General features: G+C 48.2%; 1 protein-coding gene across 2 annotated transcripts in view; it reads right to left on the reverse strand.

Moving 5' to 3' along the window:
* Nucleotides 1–20,959, reverse strand: part of PACSIN2 (protein kinase C and casein kinase substrate in neurons 2) — a 151,790-nt gene that overhangs the window by 129,682 nt on the left and 1,149 nt on the right. The window lies entirely within an intron of this gene.

Consider the following 20,959-nt stretch of genomic DNA (forward strand, 5'->3'; position numbering starts at 1 on the left):
CGCCCGTTCATTATAACTCAATAAAACTGCTTCAAATTGGAAGGTAGAATAACATAAGCCTGCTTACTTTTTATTTTGCCAAGTAAGAATATCCTTTAGAAACTACCAGCTCTTTTCTAACACGGAAAGACAGGACATTTTAAAACGTAAAAGGTACAATGGTCAAAATTTTATACAGAAAAAGCAGTTGCTAACCTCACACACACGAAAACTTTCCCAAGAAAGGGCAGTTGCTAACCTTACACACATGAAAACTGCACTGCCCTTATTTTTTCCACGTTGCTGATAACATGATTGCAGACTGTCATCTTCTGAGACTGGTAGGAATGCCCCGAAGGCCGACCAGACCTGAAGGAAGCTCTCCGGGTTCGTCTCCATGTCCGACCTGGCAGTTCCTCCTGGAAGGGCAGCACCAGGGATGGCCATGTGCACCGTGGGACCCAGACATCACTTCCCTCCCCTCCTGGAAGTCAAGAAATCACAAGAAGAATGTAGCCCAAAAGGTTCCTGAAGCACTCCTATGCAGCTGAAGAAGGGAACTGCCTTGTTTCCACAAGAGTTGCTCACCCCCACGCCACAGTATCTGTGGTTTGCTGCTGGGACAAGTTCCATAGGTCAACATTAAAAACTCTTCACTGGGATTCCTCCAGGCTAAAGTCCACTGAGCTAAAGCGGAAATCAAATATGAGCTCTCAAGAAGACCACGATGTAGACTGGAATCCTTCTGATATTGCGCCAGAATGTTAACAAAAGCCAAGAGGGAAACTTTGGGTAAAATGACAGTGGAGTGTGCTCCTCCTCACGTGTGGCTGATTTGGTGGGAAGAAGGGCTGAGCAGGGGACAGGCCTGCTCTTAACCCCACCTCCCCATGCAACTGGGGCTCCAGGCATGGCCCCAAGCCCCATGTGTCAGACAGGCCCCACCAAGCATACCCAGAAAATAAGTACGAACTTTACCATTCAAGAAACCAAGCACACACATGAATCCAGGGCTGTGTCCTGTGCCACAAAGACCCTCGGGCGTGCTTGTGGGGACACCCCAGCCTGTACACCCAAGCTGTGTGCACACACACCCTACCCTGCCCATGGCCACCATTCAGCCACCTTTGGCTGGAGGCACACGCACACAGTGCACAGCCTACCCTCAGCAGGACGCGCCAGGGAGGCGGCCCATGCAGGCTGTGTATGGGGGCTGGGGGTTACTGGGGCAGGGAATTCCAGGGTCTCTGTCCCTGTGCATGGCCTAAAGGGAGAGGCACAAGTTTTAGGGAGATACCACTTCTTGACACCTCAGATTCCTCACCCTGTAGGGAGAGTCACACTGAAAAAAGGGCCCAGGGCAGGGGTCCTACATGTCCCATCTACGGGAATGTTAACATATGAAAGGTCTGGGGGCTTCGGGGAGCACCCCAGCATATCCACACCTAGAGCCTCAGCCTCGCAGCCAGCGAATGCAGCTGCCTCTTCCCTGGCCCAGAGATCCTTCTTTCTTGTCAGCAATCGCTATCCCACCCCAAGCCCCAGTCTCCATCTCACTGGACTTTAGACCAGGACTCCCGCAACTGTGCCCTGCCCCTTTAGACTGGAAATTCCATTTAGGTTGCCTCCTGGACTCTCTCTCAGGACCCTGCTTCCAACACTCACGTAGTCAAAGGGGACAATGTCCCCCCTCCCAGCCTCGGAGCTGCTCTGGGCCCCAACTGCCAGGAAGCAAGACTGAACACTGCAATGTTTAAGTCACACTGAGCTGAAGCAGCCCAGTTCTTCCTCTATAAAGTGAGCTGACTGCGGAGAAACTGCACCCTGGCATCGAGTCATGTTTCACAATAACTCCAGAGGAGGAGCTCTGCTTCTGACATGAAGTGTGGCAAGCCTTAGAAGGAAACAGAGCTACAAAGTTACCCAATGCAAATATTTAAAGAACAGGCTGCTTTTGGTGCCAGGAGGAGGGCAGCTCGCAAACCTCCAGTCAGAATAAAGGTTCTGCTTGGTTGGGACTGAGTCAGGATCACAAATGCTATTTCATTGCACCCTCTGTCCACTGAGGAAACAAGGTTTTTTAAAGCAACTTTTCAGGAAGTTACTCTGTCCATTGGGCAGGACCTTAAAAGTTACAACAAGACAGCAAGTGTCTGGTGTAGAAAAACCAGAGAGCATACACATCTACTCAGTCAAGAACTACATATGCATTTCAAATGCCATCCACGCGGCAGTTATTTGGAAATAAGGATGGAATCACGCAATTTTGCCAACAATAAATATACAGACTTGGTGACTTCAAGTGCCTAGAATGTCCACCAGACAGAGGCCTTACAGCATGTTCCCCCCACGTTTTCCTCCTTGAGCAAGGCAATTTGATCGCTAAAATAAACAGTGGCCAGGCACGGTGACCCACACCTGTAATCCCTGTGCTCTGGGAAGCCGGGGCAGGAGGATCACTTGAAGCCAGGAGTTCAAGACCAGCCTGAGCAACACAATGAGACCTGCCCCCTTCCCTGGTCTCCAGAAAAATTTAAAAATTAGCCAGGTATGAGGCCAGGCGCGGTGGCTCACGTCTGTAATCCCAGCACTTCTGGGAGGCCAAGATGGGTGGATCACAAGGTCAGGAGTTCAAGACTAGCCTGGCCAAGATGCTGAAACCCCGTCTCTACTAAAAATACAAAACTTAGCTGGGCATGGTGGCGCATGCCTGTAATCCCAGTTACTTGGGAGGCTGAGGCAGGAGAATCATTTGAACCTGGGGGGCAGAGGCTGCAGTGAGCTGAGGTCAAGCCACTGCACTCCAGCCTGGCGACACAGCCAGACTCCATCTCAAAAAAAAAAAAAAAAAAAAAAAAAATTGGCCAGGTATGACGGCACACACTTATAGTTTGGGAGGCCGAGGCAAGAGGATCGTTAAACCCTGGAGTTGGAGGCTGCAGTGGGCCACAACCACACCACTGCACTCCAGCCTGGGTGACAGAGTGAGGCCCTGTCTCAATCGGGGGAAAAAAAAAAAAAAGCAGAGAATAGAGACGGTCCGGGCCAAAATGGACAGACTGAATTTGTTGTTGGTATTTCTGATGGTGTCCTCAGGCCTGGCTTACTGAGTTCTATAGCCTCAAGCTGCATGCTGATCAAAACCACACATCACATTTCCTAGGTATGAGGCCTAGGCCCAGCTTTCTCACTTGCAAAACCAAGTTGTCATGAGACTAAGTGTAATCATGCAAGGAAAAATAGGACACCTGGCACAAAATGAGCCTCAAGAAACATTAAATTTTTTAAAAATCATTCTGATAATGATTGTGAAGTCAGAAACCAGTTCAGGGAAGTGCAGGCTAGAAGGGGGCTGGGAGGTTGGCAACAAGCAGAGCCCCAGGCAGGGGGTGATAAGGCCTGGACCCTCCTGCGCACTGAGGCTGGCCTGCCCTCCACACCGGCTGAGGGTGTTTAATCATGCTCTGCCTCCTGCGACCAGAATGTAAGATCATGGACTATGTTGTTCCTGTTGTAACTCCATTGCCTAGAACCATGCCTAGCACATGGCAGGCGTTTAAATATTTGCTGAATACGTGAATGGGGATTTGGCCAGCTGCGGTGGCTCACGCCTGTAATCCCAGCACTTTGGGAGGGAGAGGCGGGCGGATCACAAGGTCAGGAGATTGAGACCATCCTGGCTAATATGGTAAAACCCCGTTTTTACAAAAAATAGAAAAAATTGGCCGGGTGTAGTGGCACGCACCTGTAGTCCCACCTACCGAGAGGCCGAGGCAGGAGAATCGCTTGAACCCAGGAGGCAGAGGTTGTGGTGAGCCAAGATGGTGCCACTGCACTCCAGCCTGGGCGACAGCGAGACTCCATCTCAAAAAATAAACAAATAAAAATGAATGGGGATTTATGAATACAATGGAATTGCATGCAAAAATGTCTGAGTCCATTTCTAGGGGGAAAGAATCTATTTGCATGAAATTCTGACGTAAATATAAGATCCAAATACAAGTTACCAAAAAATAGCCAGGTATGGCGGCACATGACTGTGGTCCCAGCTATTACCTCACTCGGCAGGCAGAGTGAGGCAGGAGAATCACCTGAACCCACGAGGCGGAGGATGCAGTGAGCTGAGATCACACCACTGCACTCCAGCCTGGGCGACAGGGCAAGACTCTGTCTCAAAAAACAAACAAACAAAAATACAGGTGAAGAAACATTGCTGAGTTCCACCCATGTGTCTCAGAACACCAATGACCACCATTAGGTGAGCAGGGCAGTAAAATTACAGAGCAAAATCTAACAGGCCAGAGCTTTCCTGGAAGAGGTTTCTCAGGAGCCAGTCCCAAACATATCCAAGGACAGCCACCAGCCTTCAAGTCTGATGTTTGGATTTCAGAATTAACTTTGAAACTAGAGCCAATCCCAGGTTAAGGAGGGAGCAGAAGGAAGTACAGCAAGTTGATGAATAAAAACAGAAAGTCTTTGGTACCATGACAGTGAGACACATCAGTGCTCCCGGAGAACCTGGGGACCCAGCAAAATTCCTTCAGGGACCGTGGATATAGGAACCTTCTTTGCTGCTGCAGGGATTTCAGATATTCTCCCAGTCTGAATCTGGTTTGGATTCTGGGCTCCCAACCTTGCTTCCAGTTTGTAACTCAGCCCAGCCACACCAGCCTCCATCTCCCCAACATGCCCTGACGCATGACTCACACAGATGCCAGACAGACAGAAGGGCAGACACCAAAACACAGAGCAAGAAAAGGGCAACAATAAACTTTTTCTGAACTCAAGCCTTTTAAAGATCAACAAGGTTGCTAGATTCCTAAATAACAGTATTTTTCACATTCAATGATTTAGAAAATCCAGATGACAAAAAGCTACCGTAAATTCAAGTTTTAAAGTAAACTGGTATTTTGTTAACCATAATCACAGTATCCTTTATATATAGTAATGACACAAACAGGAGGAAGGAGGACAGGGTCCCTGGTTAGCGCCCCACCCTCAAGCCTGGACCCAAGGCCCTAAAAGACAACAGGCATTCCTGTTTTCACACCCAAATGTTGCCTTTCGGCCCACCATGCCCCCTGTCATCCTGTGCCCATACAAACCCCAAATCCCAGACCCCAGGAGCAGAAGAGTAGCAGAAGAGAGAAGTGAGGTAGTCAAGAGGAGTTCAGCTGGGGGCAGCTGGAGAGGAGAGCGGCTGCAGAATGGCCAAACCCCAGGAAAAGGTCACTTTCCCACTCCATCCCATCTCCAGCTCCCCATACTGCTGAGAGCCACCTCCATCACTCAATAAAATCCCGCATTCACCATCCTTCAAGTCCAAGTGACCTGATTCTTCCTGGACGCCAGACAATTCAGGATGCTGAACCCAAAAAGGCTGTCACACTGACTCTTAAGCCGTTTAACACTTAAGCCATCCCTGGACAGGAGGGCTAAATGAGCACTGTAACAACCCTAGACACTGCTGTGACACTGGAGCCCAAAAGTGCTCGCCTTGGCTCCTGCACTTGCTCACCTGCATGCTCCCCCTCACGTGAGGGGTTTGAGCAAACCAGCCACATTCCTGTCCCAAGTACTTCGAAGGGGTCCAGGGAACTCTCCCATTTCAGTAACATATAAATGCTTTATGTGTGTGTGTATGTGTGTGTATGGAGACATTAAAAAAATCTATCTACAGACCAGGCACAGTGGCTCACGCCTGTAATCCCAGCACTTTGGGTGGCCGAGGCGGGCAGGTCATCTGAGGTCGTGAGTTCAAGACCAGCCTGACCAAGATGGAGAAACCCTGTCTCTACTAAAAATACAAAATTAGCCCAGCGTGGTGGTACATGCCTGTAATGCCAGCTACTTGGGAGGCTGAGGGAAGAGAAACGCTCGAATCTGGGAGGCAGAGGTTGCGGTGAGACAAGATCATGCCATTGCACTCCAGCCTGGGCAACAAGAGTGAAACTCCGTCTCAAAAAAAAAAAAAAATTCTGTCTACAAACTATGCCTGGTGGGCACAGCACTGATGGAGCAGTCCCCTGGCAGTCACTCCCTAATTTGCTGGGGAGCCAGGGCCAATGTGGGGGACACCCAGGGCCACTGTGGGGGACCCCAGTGCTTTGAAGAGAGAACCCTGAGGTAGACCCAGATCTGAAGATATATTAAGATTCTCTGAGCCTAATTCCTCAACTGTAAAGTGGGAATCAAAGAGTCCCAAGGCAAGATGGTTGGCAGGCTCAGAGGCACCAATGGCTGTGCTACAGTGGAGCTCTCTAAGGGCAATGCCAACCCAAGTGCAGGGCACACGTTCATGCATCCCATCTGCACAACAATCCTACCATGATCCCCATTTCAAAGGTGACGTAAGTATCACAACCAATCTCAGAGCTGGGATTCAAGCCCAGGCAACCTGGCTGCGGAGCTCCTTACTAGTAACAGCTCACCGCAGGCACTTGTAGCCCCACTGGACTGCGCTGGTTCAAGACCAAAACACAGCAGAGGCTTGTCCCTGTACCTCTGCTCCAGACAGAGGCCCTCCTATGGGGAAAAGCAACCCAGGTTCCAGGTCAGGGCCCCAAAAGCCAGACATCTTGGACAGCAGGATGCACAGGGAGTGGGGAACAAGGCTTTGCAGCCTTTGTGGGGGCTGGTAATTTGCCAACTCTACCCCAAGGAGAGAACTCCCCTCTCCCACCCGGTACCCCCCACAAGTTCCCAGTGGACTGAGTGTCTCCACCTCCACCAAGCAAACTGCTAACCTGACGCTTTCAGAGAGTCTGGAGGATTGGAGGAGGTTTCTCTCGCTACTCACCTCTTTATTTACTAGTAACAGCTCATGTTATGTTAAACTATTTCTAAATTTCGTGAACCTGCAAGTTCCTAGTAGAGGCAACAGAGAGAAAAGCATGGGTCAAAAATAGCAATTCTGCGGCCGGGCGCGGTGGCTCAAGCCTGTAATCCCAGCACTTTGGGAGGCCGAGACGGGCGGATCACGAGGTCAGGAGATCAAGACCATCCTGGCGAACACGGTGAAACCCCGTCTCTACTAAAAAAATACAAAAATCTAGCCGGGCGAGGTGGCGGGCGCCTGTAGTCCCAGCTACTCCGGAGGCTGAGGCAGGAGAATGGCATAAACCCGGGAGGCGGAGCTTGCAGTGAGCTGAGATCCGGCCACTGCACTCCAGCCTGGGCGACAGAGCGAGACTCCGTCTCAAAAAAAAAAAAAAAAAAAAATAGCAATTCTGGAAATGAGCGTACACCCAAAAAACTTCAAGGAAGGTGACTTGTCTGAGCTGTAAGGGGAGGTGATGAGGCAGCCCCAACTCCCACATCAGCAACTTCAGACTCACATTTGCAAGACTAAGAAGAAAAGAAATACATCGAAAAGGAGGCCACGCCTATAATCCCAGCACTTTGGGAGGCCGAGGCAGGCGGATTACAAGGTCAGGAGATGGAGACCATCCTGGCTAACACGGTGAAACTCCGTCTCTACTAAAAATACAAAAAAACTAGCCGGGCGAGGTGGCGGGCGCCTGTAGTCCCAGCTACTCAGGAGGCTGAGGCAGGAGAATGGCGTGAACCCGGGAGGCGGAGCTTGCAGTGAGCCGAGATCGCGCCACTGCACTCCAGCCTGGGAGACAAAGCGAGACTCCGTCAAAAAAAAAGAAAAGAAAAAGAAATACAAGAAGCATTAAAGAAAATAACAAAGGATAAGACTGGAATTGATTATACCAACCCTTTCACTCAGTCTTCATAAAAAGAGACATACTATGTGGCATCGCAGTGATCCAATCACATTAACTTTCTTCCCATGACTTACAGGTGGTCAGGAGTACCCCTCTGGCACACTGGAAGGCCCTGCTTTTGCAGGACTCTCAGGCAAGGCCCAGCTCTGAGCCCCAACAAGCAGCCCCAGGCCTAAGAAGCAGAAGGAACTTGAAGGGAGAGCACGAGCAGCCCTTGCGCCCTGTCCAACCTCGAATAAAGCTTAGGCCAAAGGCTTAATAAGGAATTGCGTCTTGTGTTACCAAAAATCCGGTCTCGAAATAAATCAGCCCTATCAGTGCATGCCATGCCATGCCATGCCACACCACCCACCCAAGTCTAGGGCAGCTGAGCAGGGATTTCTCAGGGAAATAAAATGGGAAGCTCCAAACGACAAAGGGGAGCTAAGAACATATGGCTCTGGACCTGGGAATAACCACCAGCTTGGCTGAAAAACTCTAAGGACGACCTGGGGCTTCCATCCAGCCCCTGCCAGAACCTTCACCACACACACAACCAACAGTTCAGCCAGTTGTCAAGGCAACGGCAACCTAGACATGTTTAGGCATCTGCAGAAACCAGGGCAAAGTACAATTTCCACACTTGTGACAGAAATACAGCCCCCGGAGCATCAAGCAAAGCATTACTCTAAAATTTTGTTTTACTGACAGAAGCAGAAGGGCTGGGAGGGGAAGCAGGAAGCTGGGCAGCGCCTGGCAGAGCCAGTGCAGTCAGACGAGCCCTGGAGTGTGGGCACAAAAACCTGTCTGTGCTTGGGAAGCAAGACACTTGTATGCCTGCGCTGTTTCTGACTGTTTCCTCTTATTTCTACCTTCCTGTGTAGTCAAGTCTCTTCATTCTGTTACGAACATCAGCTTTTCTTAGCTGGGATAAGAGGAACCAAGAAGAGCAAGCTTTTGCCCACAGCAAGGCAAGAGAACTAAAAGGGGAACAGCCCCTGGGGGGAGAGGGTGGACATGGTGGAGGCATCGCAGGAATTCAAGGGAGGGGACCCAGGGGTTAGCACTGAGGTCGGCTGGCCCGGCCACTACTCCCCACCTGGAGCCCCTCTCTGTCCCTGCGAAGCACCTTGTCCTTTGCAGATCCTGGCAAATGAGCCACCAGGAAAACAGGACACTGCTCAGTCTGAAAGTGAATACCTAAGGGATAGTGGAGGATAGGAAAATCAGTCCATGGGGAGGGGACATGGTAACAAGTTCCACAGAAGACCAGAATAGAAAAACAGGCCGGGCGCGGTGGCTCAAGCCTGTAATCCCAGCACTTTGGGAGGCCGAGACGGGCGGATCACGAGGTCAGGAGATCGAGACCATCCTGGCTAACAGGGTGAAACCCCGTCTCTACTAAAAAAAAATACAAAAAACTAGCCGGGCGAGGTGGCGGGCGCCTGTAGTCCCAGCTACTTGGGAGGCTGAGGCAGGAGAATGGCGTGAACCCAGGAGGCGGAGCTTGCAGTGAGCTGAGATCCGGCCACTGCACTCCAGCCCAGGCGACAGAGCGAGACTCCGTCTCAAAAAAAAAAAAAAAAAAAAAAAAAAAGAAAAACAAACAAGCAAACGAGGCAAGTAAGCACCAGTGCTATGAACTTCCATGTTGCCTTTGAGATGCTTGTCTCTGGAGATGAACAGAGCCAGGAACACCCATGAGAGCAGCATCTAGAAGCTAGAGACAACTCCAAAGGTCCACAAGACCCCCAAGGCTGCCTGGCAGAAGAACCCTGCAGTCTTTCCAATATGCATCCCCTAAGTGAGGAAAAGAAAGCTAGAGAAGGTCTGTGAGATACCTACCACGCTGGCTGCGCTGATGGAGGAAGGCGACCATAAGCACGCACCACCTTGGGAATGTGGAACGTTAGCTCCAGGGATTAATAATCAAGTAGTAAGGATTTTCTAAAACATCGTTCCTTGCTCATCAAAGTAAAGCAACCAATTCAACTAAAATGATATCCAGAAACTTAGGAAGGAAATGTGACTCATTTAAGAAACCCTCACAGAACTTTCTTATCTCACAGATACTTGGAAGTTCTAAAGGCCAAGGCAAGCGCTGTAGAGAGAAAGAATCTCCACTTTTTCACCCAAAAAATCAGAAAAATAAACTTACAAGCAGCAAGACAGGCTTTCAAAAACACTCTTAATGTGTTGATACCCTTTAATACATGGATGAAACTATAAACTGCAAATTCATCTACATTAGCAAAAAAGTGGAAATAACCTAAAATGTCCAGCACTAGGGAATGTTTTAATCTCATTATATCAACAGGATAATATAACCATTAATCATCTTTTTGAAGATGATGGTAAAACATAGAAAATACTTAAGAAAATATTTAAGTGAATCTGAATAATACAATCATAGCAATGTCAGTTATTGAAAAGAAAACAGTGAGGTCAGTTCAAGCTTCAGATCTCTCCCATCTACAAACTGGAAGGCATTCAGCTAGGCACCCGATCTCACTACCTACAGCTTCCTCACGTTCAAACGAACAACCTCAAAGCGTTGCCCTGAGGAAGGACAGCGACAACGCACCTCTCTTGCCTCTTCTGAAGCTTCGTACAAAGTCAGCAGGGAATAGGTTACTCGATCAAGATACATAAAAACCACTTCGTGTGTGGAAGGTAAACTACAAAGAGAGTTTCCTATTTAGAACATTGTTTTCTATGTTGAACCTTCAATTTTTAAAAGATTTAAAGGAAGCAAAAAAGAAGTCATTCGACACAAAAGTGATGATTATCCCAAGCATAAAGACAAATATCGGCCGGGCGTGGTGGCTCACGCTTGTAATCCCAGCACTTTGGGAGGCCGAGGCAGGCAGATCACGAGGTCAGGAGATGGAGACCATCCTGGCTAACACGTGAAACCCCGTCTCTACTAAAAATATAAAAAATTTTTCTGGCGTGGTGGTGGGCACCCATAGTCCCAGCTACTCGGGAAGCTGAGGCAGGAGAATGGCATGACCCTGGGAGGCGGAGCTTGCAGTGAGCCAAGATCGTGCTACTGCACTCCAGCCTGGGCGACAGAGTGAGACTCTGACTCAAAAAAAAAAAAAAAACACAAATATCTGCTCTAATATACCTGAGTAAATGCTCTTATGTGATATCACAATGTTGACAAAATGTGAAGACCTTTCACAATTTTATAAAGTGCCATGCTCTGAAGAAACGCAATTTCTTCTCCCTTGTCTATCTGCTCTTTAACAGCATAAGATGCCTTTTAGAATGCATCTGCCAAAGGTGAGGCACTCCTAAGCCAGGGCCTCTGGAATCTTCCTCCTGTCCCACATGGGATGCATCATGGTGTGGGTGCACCAGCGAGTCACCCGTGGCCTTGACCGCATACCAGCAGCTCTCCCTTTCCTGCTCTTATCTCCCTGCTGTGTAAATGGCTGTAAAGTTTCAGATTATCTTAACCAAGTTAGTTACAGACATAAATCCCATTTTAAGCAAAAGACACACATAATCTGCCTCACGTCTATGTTTCTCAGAGGTGGAGGAGAAAGACTTATTATCTTTTAAAGATGTTCACATCTGAGAGCGATTCACAGCTTACTTATTCCAGCCAGACAGAGGAGGTGAAATGAGTGTGGACTTCAGTACGCAGAGCACCAGCTCTGATGGTGGTGACCCTCTGAAGGCCACTTAATCTCTCTGAGCTTAGGTTTACTGATGCACCAAGTGGAGAGAACACCATCTTGTTGCAAGAATTAAATGGGCAGGAATGTAAAGCTTCTTGAATGGTCCCTCAGAAAACTTAAGAACACGGGGGCCTGTGCAGACAGCCCCTCACCACTGACTCTACACCCCCCACGCATATCCTCCTTGGTGGCACATGCCCAGACTCCTTATCTGATGACACATTTGCAGGAGTAAAGGTCGCAATTGCTTAATTAAAGCATCACCACGTGCGAGCTAAGTGGCGAGCAGGCAGCCAGTTCTAGCCAATCAGACAGCTACAGAACCCACTAATAGCAGGCTTGGAGGTCTGCACGGGGCGCACTGCCTGCTCTGTGGTTCCTCTGAAGACCACAATTCACGATCTTGGCACGCTCAGTTGGCGACAACATAATTTAATATAATGAAAGACAAATGCAGTTTAAAATATGAAAATGTTCACAAAGTACGGTTTGGGTATCACTTTACAATAAGAAGATTTCATTTAAACTTCAAAATACTAGCCACAGTTGATCCTATCTAAAGACCACCCTGCAGGTCCAGGCAGAGGCCCCGTCACAGGCCTCCCTGGAAGCTCTGGGCTTGGGCTCAGAGACCCATATGGGGTCTTGGCTGGTGGCCTCAGGCAAAACCACTGACCCCTTCAGCTCTACCTCTCTTTCTCCTCTGAACAATGAATAGGGAACCAAAACAAGGCTGTTCTGAAAACAAAATGAGAGCTATGGAAAGCTTATTGGTAAAATGCAAATTCCTAGACAACCAAGTTCTTTTTATTTATACTTTTTTTAATTACAAAGTTATTACTTAAACATTAATCTAAAAGTAAAAGGGCAATGGTACAGTTTGGAAAACAAGGAGAAACTTCCCATAATTCTAAAACCTTAACTATCACTGCTGCACGTTATCTTCACACAATTTCACATAGGTGAGCAGTGCTCACAGCTTTATCATCTGCTTTCTAAGTCCTATTTCTCATCACTTAGGGATAAGCTATCATCACCAGTACTCCCTTCCAGTCCTGAGTCACTACGTGTAGTGTAGTCAAGCAACATCCCTTGATCCCAGGGTCAGGCTTTCTAGAACCATCCCATTAAACTCAGGCAGAGAATCACCAACCCAGAAGAGAGCAAGGCCTCTGCATGGCAGGGCTGCCCTCAAAACCCAGGGAGGATATGACCATCACCAGGCCCTCACCCCAACACACGGGCCAGGTGCCAACAGTAGCTTACAAAAGGTGGTGAGAAGAAGACAGGCCCTGTAAGTGCCAGGATACGAGGGGAGTCCATGCAGGGCAGGAGGCTTCACCCACACCAATAATCCACGCACACACCTGTGATCCCGAGTCACCAAGGAAAGGTCCAAAAAGTTTTGGAAGGATTTTTAAATAGAACTGGATAAAATCACTTGGGGCACTTTAAAGGTATAGTTTGCTGGCAAATCCACTTAAGTAGAGCGACAGAGTGACTGCAGGAGCAGTGACCAGGTACACATGCTGGGCTCCTGGGGTCCGTCACCTCATGCTGCCCTGCCAAAATCCTATGAGGCAAGGCGCTCAGTATCCTGGCGCAAAGGACTGCATGTATGGATCCTCCCAAAATTCGTATGTTGAAATTCTGCCCCTCAGTTTGATGGCATTAGGAAGTAGGGCCTTTGGAAGCTAATTAGGCAGGGCCCTCATGAATGGGATTAGTGTTCTTACAACTTTTTTTTTCTAGTTTTTGTTGAGATGGGGTCTCACTATGTTACCCAGGCTGGCCATGAACTCCTGGCATCAAGTGATCCTCCTGCCTCAGCCTCCAAAAGTGTTGGGATTACAGGCATGAGCCACTGCACCCGGCCACTCGTGCCTTTATAAAAAGTACCCAGAGCTCTCTCGCCTTCTTTCTGCCATGTGAGGCTATAAGAAGTCAGCAATCCGCAACATGAAAAAGGATCCTCCTCAGAACCCAACCATGCTGTACTCTGATCTCAGCCTTGCAGCCTGTTGAACCATAAGGAAGAAATTTCTGCTGTTGACAAGCCACCGCATCTTAATTACAGCAGCCCCGACTGACTACGACACTCAAGTTTTGGAGACATTGAAGCATTTGGCCAAAAGCCACACAGTCACCTAGTGATGGAGCTCGAACCCACACCCAAGGGCTGTATGACTGCAAAACCATGTTCCTAACCTCCAATACCTTAATGCAAAATTACCTTTCTTCTGCAGGAACTAACAGTGAAAGTGACATACTAACCTCAAGGATCTGTAAGCATAAACCATACGGAAAGAGAAACAGCCAGGCACGGTGGCTCATGCCTGAAATCCCAGCACTTTGGGAGGCTAAGGCAGGCGGGCCATTTGAGGTCACGAGTTTGAGACCAGCCTGGCCAACATGGTAAAACCCCATCTCTGCAAAAAATACAAAAATGGCTGGGCATGATGGTGCATGCCTATAATCCCAGCTACTTGGGAGACTGAGGCAGGAGAATCGCTGGAACCCGGGAGGTGGAGGTTGCAGTGAGCCGAGATCGCACCACTGCACTCCAGCCTGGGCAACAAGAGCAAAACTCCGCCTCAAAATTTAAGAAAAAAAAAAGAGAAGCAGAACCCACACAGTTACTGCATTCCCAACCAAACACATAAATGCAGTTTAAGAGAATGAGTCAAGGCTGAGGCCATTCCCACTCGAAAAGCCCCTCTCATTGGAGTGGAGCCACTGCTTCCTAGGAACACAGATGGCAATCCTTGAGACTCCCAGGGACAGAGGTGGCCTTTGTGAAATTGAGTAACCTGAATTGCCCCTGCCCCATCTGCATCCCTGGACTTCTCAACTGACCTCTTGCTTCTCCGAAGATCTTCATCCCGGTATTTTAAATACCCAGAAACTGCTCCCCAGTGAACTGTCCTCCAGGAGAATATAAGGCAGGTCACAACCTGAAGCCTTCTCTGCCCCCACCCTCTCACACACACCCCTTGTTCTTTTTTTTTTTTTTTTTTTTTTTTGAGACAGTCTCGCCTGTCGCCCAGGCTGGAATGCAATGGCACTATCTTGGCTCACTGCAATCTCTGCTTCCCAGGTTCAAGCAATTCTTCCGCCTCAGCCTCCCAAGTACCTGGGATCACAGTCACAAACCACCACACCCAGCTAATTTTTGTACTTTTAGTAGAGACAGGGTTTTGCTATGTTGGCCAGGCTGGTCTCCAACTCCTGGCCTCAAGTGATCCACCCACCCCAGCTTCCCAAAGTGTTGGGATTACAGGTGTGAGCCCTCTCTCTCAGCCACTGCTTGTTCTTCAGAGCTCTGCAGCTCTGCCCAGAATGGTCCTTCCCATCGGCCCCACCTGGACAGCACCTGTGGCTCTGGCACAATACCTCCCAAGTCACCTCCCTGAAGGTCAGCTCTCTGCAGTGTCCTGAGGACAGTGAGACCCGCCCTCCTGTCATGCAGTACTTTGTACACACTCCTATCTGGTACTGCCACAATGAACAGAGATAGTTTCCAGGCCTGCTGCCTATACTGAGCTGCCTTTACAGAGCAGCCACCATCTTTACCTCAAGATTCCAGAGCTGCAGGCAGAGCCGGGGCACCAGACACGCAGTGGCCAGGACCACTCCCTCTGACCCACCCCGCCCGCTGCCTTCCACCCACAGATGCTCCCTCCACAGGAGCCACTGAGATATCCTCCAAACACTCTCAGTCCAGGGAGTGAAATGAAAATAAAAAGCAGGTACTTCCATGGGCAGCTTAATGGAGTGCCCCAGCTGACTGCAACTCTATCAATAGTCACATCACACAGGACCTAACAGGAAGACAGGTGGATTCTCCACACACACTCCACACTGAGTGATGCCCACTGTGTGCAGTACTGTCAGCTCCCACGTCTGAGTATTCAAAACATCTTTCAGAAATAGACCAGAAGTATTATTTTAAAAAATAAAAATAGAAACATCTTTATTATGATTATTTTCATCAGAAATAAGCCACCTAACACCTGTGAAGTTCTAAAGTTCAGTGGTCTTTTTTTTTTGAGACGGAGTCTCGCTCTGTCGCCCAGGCGGGAGTGCAGCAGCACAATCTCGGCTCACTGCAACCTCCGCCTCCTGGATTCAAGCCATTCTCCTGCCTCAGCCTCCCAAGCAGCTGGGATACAGGCGCCCGCCCCCACGACCAGCTAGTTTTTATATTTTTAGTAGGGATGGGGTTTCACAATATTGGCCAGGCTGGTCTCAAACTCCTGACCTTGTGATCCGCCCACCTTGGCTTCCCAAAGTGCTGGAATTACAGGCGTGAGTCACCACGTCCGGCCTAAGTTCAGTGTTCTTTTACATATATGAGCTCTTTATACAGCTGAGAATGTGTACTCTTTCAATAAACCGAAAAAATTAGTCCATAAAATGTTAGGAGTCTAGCCAGAAGGCCACAAGAAGCCACTGTTGGAAAGTCCTGGCCACTGGCACAATCCACACCCAACTTTCAAACCCACCCAGCAGCTCTGGGCCCAGGGAGGAGCCTCCTAGACTGCAGAAAGCATCTCATCTGTGAGGACATATTTGGATAGGACAAGTCAGACATTTGGAATTTTTACTTAACATTTATTTCACAACTATCTCAAGTGCTAAGCAACCGAGAAGTAGTCATTTTAATGTACTCTTTCATCAATAAGCATTAAATAAGTCTGCTCAAAACACTCAAGCCCTACAAACTGTCCCTATGAAAAATGTGGCAAGAAAAAACAACAAAAACAAATGAGTAGCCTTTTCACATACAGAAAGGTGTTTAGTGATCCAAACTCAGAGAGAAAAACAGTCCTTTCGGCAGATGAACAAATAGTTTCCTCTGTGAGTGACACATTCTGGGATATTTGAACTGCCAAATATAACTCATAATGACAACCACCAAGGAAGCAAAGCCTAATGGAAAAGCCCCAGGATGGCAACCAGGAGCCCCAGTTCTGGTCCCAGGACGGCCTCTGGCTGTGTGCTCCATCAACGTGCTGACCAAGCCTGGCCCACTTTCTTCATCACAGGAAGGAATATTGCCACCCATACCACTCCGAAATGTTTTGAGAACCAAAGAATGAGAGGCGGAAGTGCACCTTCTACAAATCCAAGTCAGCATTATTATTAGCTCAAAGATGACCCGGAAAAGAGGATTACAGAATATCACAGGTGAGAGGGAGCTCAGCGATGGAATGATTCAGTTCTTAACCTGGGTTCAGGCCTATGAAGCTGTCCCCACTTCGTGGGAAGGGGTCACAGTTGCTATCAGATTTGCAAAAGGTGAAAGTCCTCTAAGTTCTTCCATTTATAAATGTGAGAACTGAGACCCGGAGTTCTGTGTGGATTGTCCCAGACCTCAGGGTTGGTCAGGAAAAGGCTGGACAAGAGCCCAAGGCTCCCAGTCTCCATCCATGCTCCTCCCCCTCTGTTATCCCACATTCTTGGGAGGAAAAATAATCATATAAATTTTATCTGGCCACAGAATACATTCTATAAACCACCACACACGCACTTTCCAAAGGTACAGCAAAATCTCTAGCCTTATGTATCGTTTTTAAGGCTTCTTGAGAGATCTTTGATAACTGAAACATCATTTTATTATTTCTTTTCTTTTTCTTTTTTTTTGAGACAGAGTCTTGGTCTGCCTTCCAGGCTGGAGTGCAGTGGCGCAATCTCGGCTCACTGCAGCCTCTGCCTCCTGGGTTCTAGTGATTCTCCTGCCTCAGCCTCCCGAGTAGCTGGGATTATAGGCGCCCGCCACCATGCCCGACTATTTTTGTATTTTTAGCAGAGACGGGGTTTCACCATATTGGCCAAGCTGGTCTCGAACTCCTGACCTCAAGTGATCCTCCCGCCTCAGCCTCCCACGGTGCTGGGATTACAGGCATGAGAACTGCGCCCAGCCCCATTTTATTATTTCTATATTCTCATCTCTGTCTAGTTCAGTGCCTGAAGTCAAGAAACATGCAAATGATTTTTTAAGGATTGAAAATAGGCCGGGTGTGGTAGCTCACACCTGTAATCCTAGCACTCTGGGAACCCGAGATGGGAGGACCACTTGAGGCCAGGGGTTTGAGACCAGCCTGGCAAAGATGGCAAAAATCCCATCTCTATTTTAAAATACACATATATATATTTATTTATTTTTTTTTTTTTTTTTTTTTAACTGAAAATTAAAAAGACCAGCCAGACACGGTGGCTCACGCCTGTAATCCCAGCACTTTGGGAGGCTGAGGCAGGTGGATTACAAAGGTCAGGAGATCGAGACCATCTTGGCTAACACGGTGAAACCCTGTCTCTACTAAAAATACCAGAAATTAGCCAGGCATGGTGGTGGGCGCCTGTAGTTCCAGCTACCTGGGAGGCTGAGGCAGGAGAATGGCGTGAACCCAGGAGGTGGAGCTTGCAGCGAGCCGAGATCAGGTCACTGCACTCTAGCCTGGGTGACAAAGCAAGTCTCCATCTCAAAAAAAAAAAAGAAAAGAAAAGAAAAGAAAAAAGACCTTATTCTAGGAAACAAGAAAGACTCTATGATGCTTTTAAGTTTTATTAAGCAAACAGATGAACATGCAATTATGAGAATAAACACGGCCGGGCGCAGTGGCTCAAGCCTGTAATCCCAGCACTTTGGGAGGCCGAGACGGGCGGATCATGAGGTCAGGAGGTCGAGACCATGCTGGCTAATACGGTGAAACCCCGTCTCTACTAAAAAATACAAAAAACTAGCCGGGCGACGAGGCGGGTGCCTGTAGTCCCACCTACTCGGGAGGCTGAGACAGGAGAATGGCGTGAACCCGGGAGGCGGAGCTTGCAGTGAGCTGAGAGCCGGCCACTGCACTCCAGCCTGGGCAGCAGAGCAAGACTCCGTCTCAAAAAAAAAAAAAAAAAAAAAAAAAAAAGAGAATAAACACAATTCAATAGGTAGCTTAAGGAAAGATGGTTTTTAATTGTTTTATGTGTGTTTTTCATCAAAATGTCAAAACTTGTGCTCTTTGGTGGCCACTGTCCCTCAAGTAGTTACCCTTGGAACTGCAGAGATACCAAAAAATGATGCATTGTGCAGAATAATTTGAGAATTCTTTGAAGCCTGTCTCCAGCCCACAGACAGAGCATACTCATCTGAATACCAAAATTCTGCAGAAATTCCTACAAAACTAACCCAAGAACCACCACTGGGACGCGTCTGGAGTCTATCTGGGGCAAGGACGAATGATACTTTCTGGTATATGAGGGATCAGTGCCCTGGCCATAAGGAAAGACTCTACCTGTGGAATGCAAACTGACTTCGTAACTAAGGCATTGCTGCACTGCCCTCAGGTATGCAACTACCATTCCAAACAACCTAACTGGAAAAAAACTAAGCCAGCACTATCGTTCACATGAATGTGGTCATTAATCGCATAATCTGCAGGGTGACCTCCACAAAGCTGCCATTATAATTTGATGGAAGATAAAGCAGGCCCGAGTCAGCTAGGAGGTTCAGATGAAGGTGGTCAGAGAGCATCTGGTAAATGGCACTGCAAACTCTAAACATAAGGTGCCATCACTATTATTAAATAAACCTTTCGATCTGGTTGACATTCCACAACATCTGGAATCATCCACTGATAACCCCTTCAGAATCAGGAAGCCAGAGCATGGCGCCCTTAACACAGCACGGACTTTCAAGGTGTAAAGAAACAAAAGGCAAGGACATTTGTGCGAGGCCAAGGTGGGCAGATCACTTGAGGTCAGGAGTTCCAGATCAGCCTGGCCAACATGGTGAAACCCCATCTCTATTAAAAATACGAAAACTAGCCAGGCAAGGTGGCAGGCACCTGTAATCCCAGCTACTGAGGAGGCTGAGGCAGAGGAATCGTTTGAACCCGGAAGGCGGAGACTCTGTCTCAAAAAAAAAGAAAAAAAAAAAAAGCAAGGACAAATGCCCTTCTGCTCCCACTCCAGAAATGCCTGGCCATCAGAGATGTGGATGGATACCCAGGATTAGGGAAAAGTCAATGTGATCTCCCCGCAGAATGCTATGTTGGAAACCCAGATATTATTTTTTTTTAATATATGCATACTTTTAGATTATTTATTTTTAGACAGAGTCTCTGTCACCCAGGCTAGAGTGCAGTGGCGTGATCTCGGCTCACTGCAACTTCCATCTTCCGGGTTCAAGCAATTATCATGCCACAGCCTCCCAAGTAGCTGAGATTACACATGTGCACCACCACGCCAGATTAATTTTTTTTTTTTTTTGAGACAGAGTTTTGCTCTTGTTGCCTAGGCTGGAGTGCAACAGCCCGATCTCGGCTCACCACAACCTCCGCCTCCTGGTTTCAAGCAATTCTCCTTCCTCAGCCTCCCGAGTAGCTGGGATTACAGGTGTGAGCACCACCACGCCCGGCTAATTCTGCATTTTTAGTAGACATGGGGTTTCTCCATGTTGGTCAGGCTGGTCTCGAACTCCTGACCTCAGGTGATCCGCCCACCTCGGCCTCCCAAAGTGCTGGGATTACAGGCGTGAGGCACCACGCCCAGCCTTAATTTTTGTATCTTTAGTAGAGACGGGGTTTCACCAGGTTGGCCAGGGTGGTCTCTAAGTTCTGACCTCAGGTAATCTGCCTGCCTCGGCCTTCCAAAGTGCTGGGATCCCAGGCGTGAGCCACCCCACCCAGCCTAGATTATTTAAATATCACATCACAACTTCATATACATTTGAGATTAAAAGTAATAAAGTTCCAAGTCCCAAAGCAACACGAGCTAAGGATACCATTTCCATTCAAACGAGTTGTTGTTATTCTCCCAAAAAGTGGATAAAGAGTGCGGACCTAATCACCCATCTACTTCTCTGTGTTGTTACTTTCCCAAGTAATAAATATCATCAGCCTAATGGCCACTTTCTTTAAAGCTTTAAGACTATTGTCAAAAGAAAAACACACCACATACCACAGAAATGTTTTTGATGTAGTGGCCTCATATCTCAACCAACATAACCTCACCAAGGAGGCTGCCAAACTCTAGAATTAAGTTTAGGTCCACACAAGTGAAAGTTTTCCAGGTGAATCAAGAGAGATCCAAGTTGCACTGGCACAGCTTCAATGTCTCTTTGAAGAGGCTGCATGCAGGCCAGCTCATGAATCAAGTGGAATGACAACATCTTGGGCAAGAACAGGAGGGCTGGCATTCAACACTGCCCACCTGGTCAGCTCCCTTGCCCTGGGCTCCAACCTGGCAATCCCAGGAGGGTTAAAGCAGAACTTCAGCACGTGGGAATAACTGCAGAGGGAGGCACCGAAAAGGTGAGAAGGAAGGTGTGAGCTCACCATCTGCAGCTGAGGTTCAAACTCTTTGAGCTAGTCTCTTGCTTTTCATCAAGACAGCAAGGCAGTATTTGGTAAACAATAAACAGCCCTGGAGACTCTGAGCAGCCTACTCCCTTAACCACAAAAACACGGGACAGGCAGGGGTAAAACGAGAAGACAGGATCCAGGAATCGTGCACGCACCCAGTCAAAGGCCACCTTCCCTCAGCCACCCAAGCTGAGAGTGGCATCCCCAGGTCCTGTTAAACCTC

The sequence above is a fragment of the Rhinopithecus roxellana genome, chromosome 13, assembly GCF_007565055.1.
Source record: "Rhinopithecus roxellana isolate Shanxi Qingling chromosome 13, ASM756505v1, whole genome shotgun sequence".
NCBI classification, from domain to species: Eukaryota; Metazoa; Chordata; class Mammalia; order Primates; family Cercopithecidae; genus Rhinopithecus; species Rhinopithecus roxellana.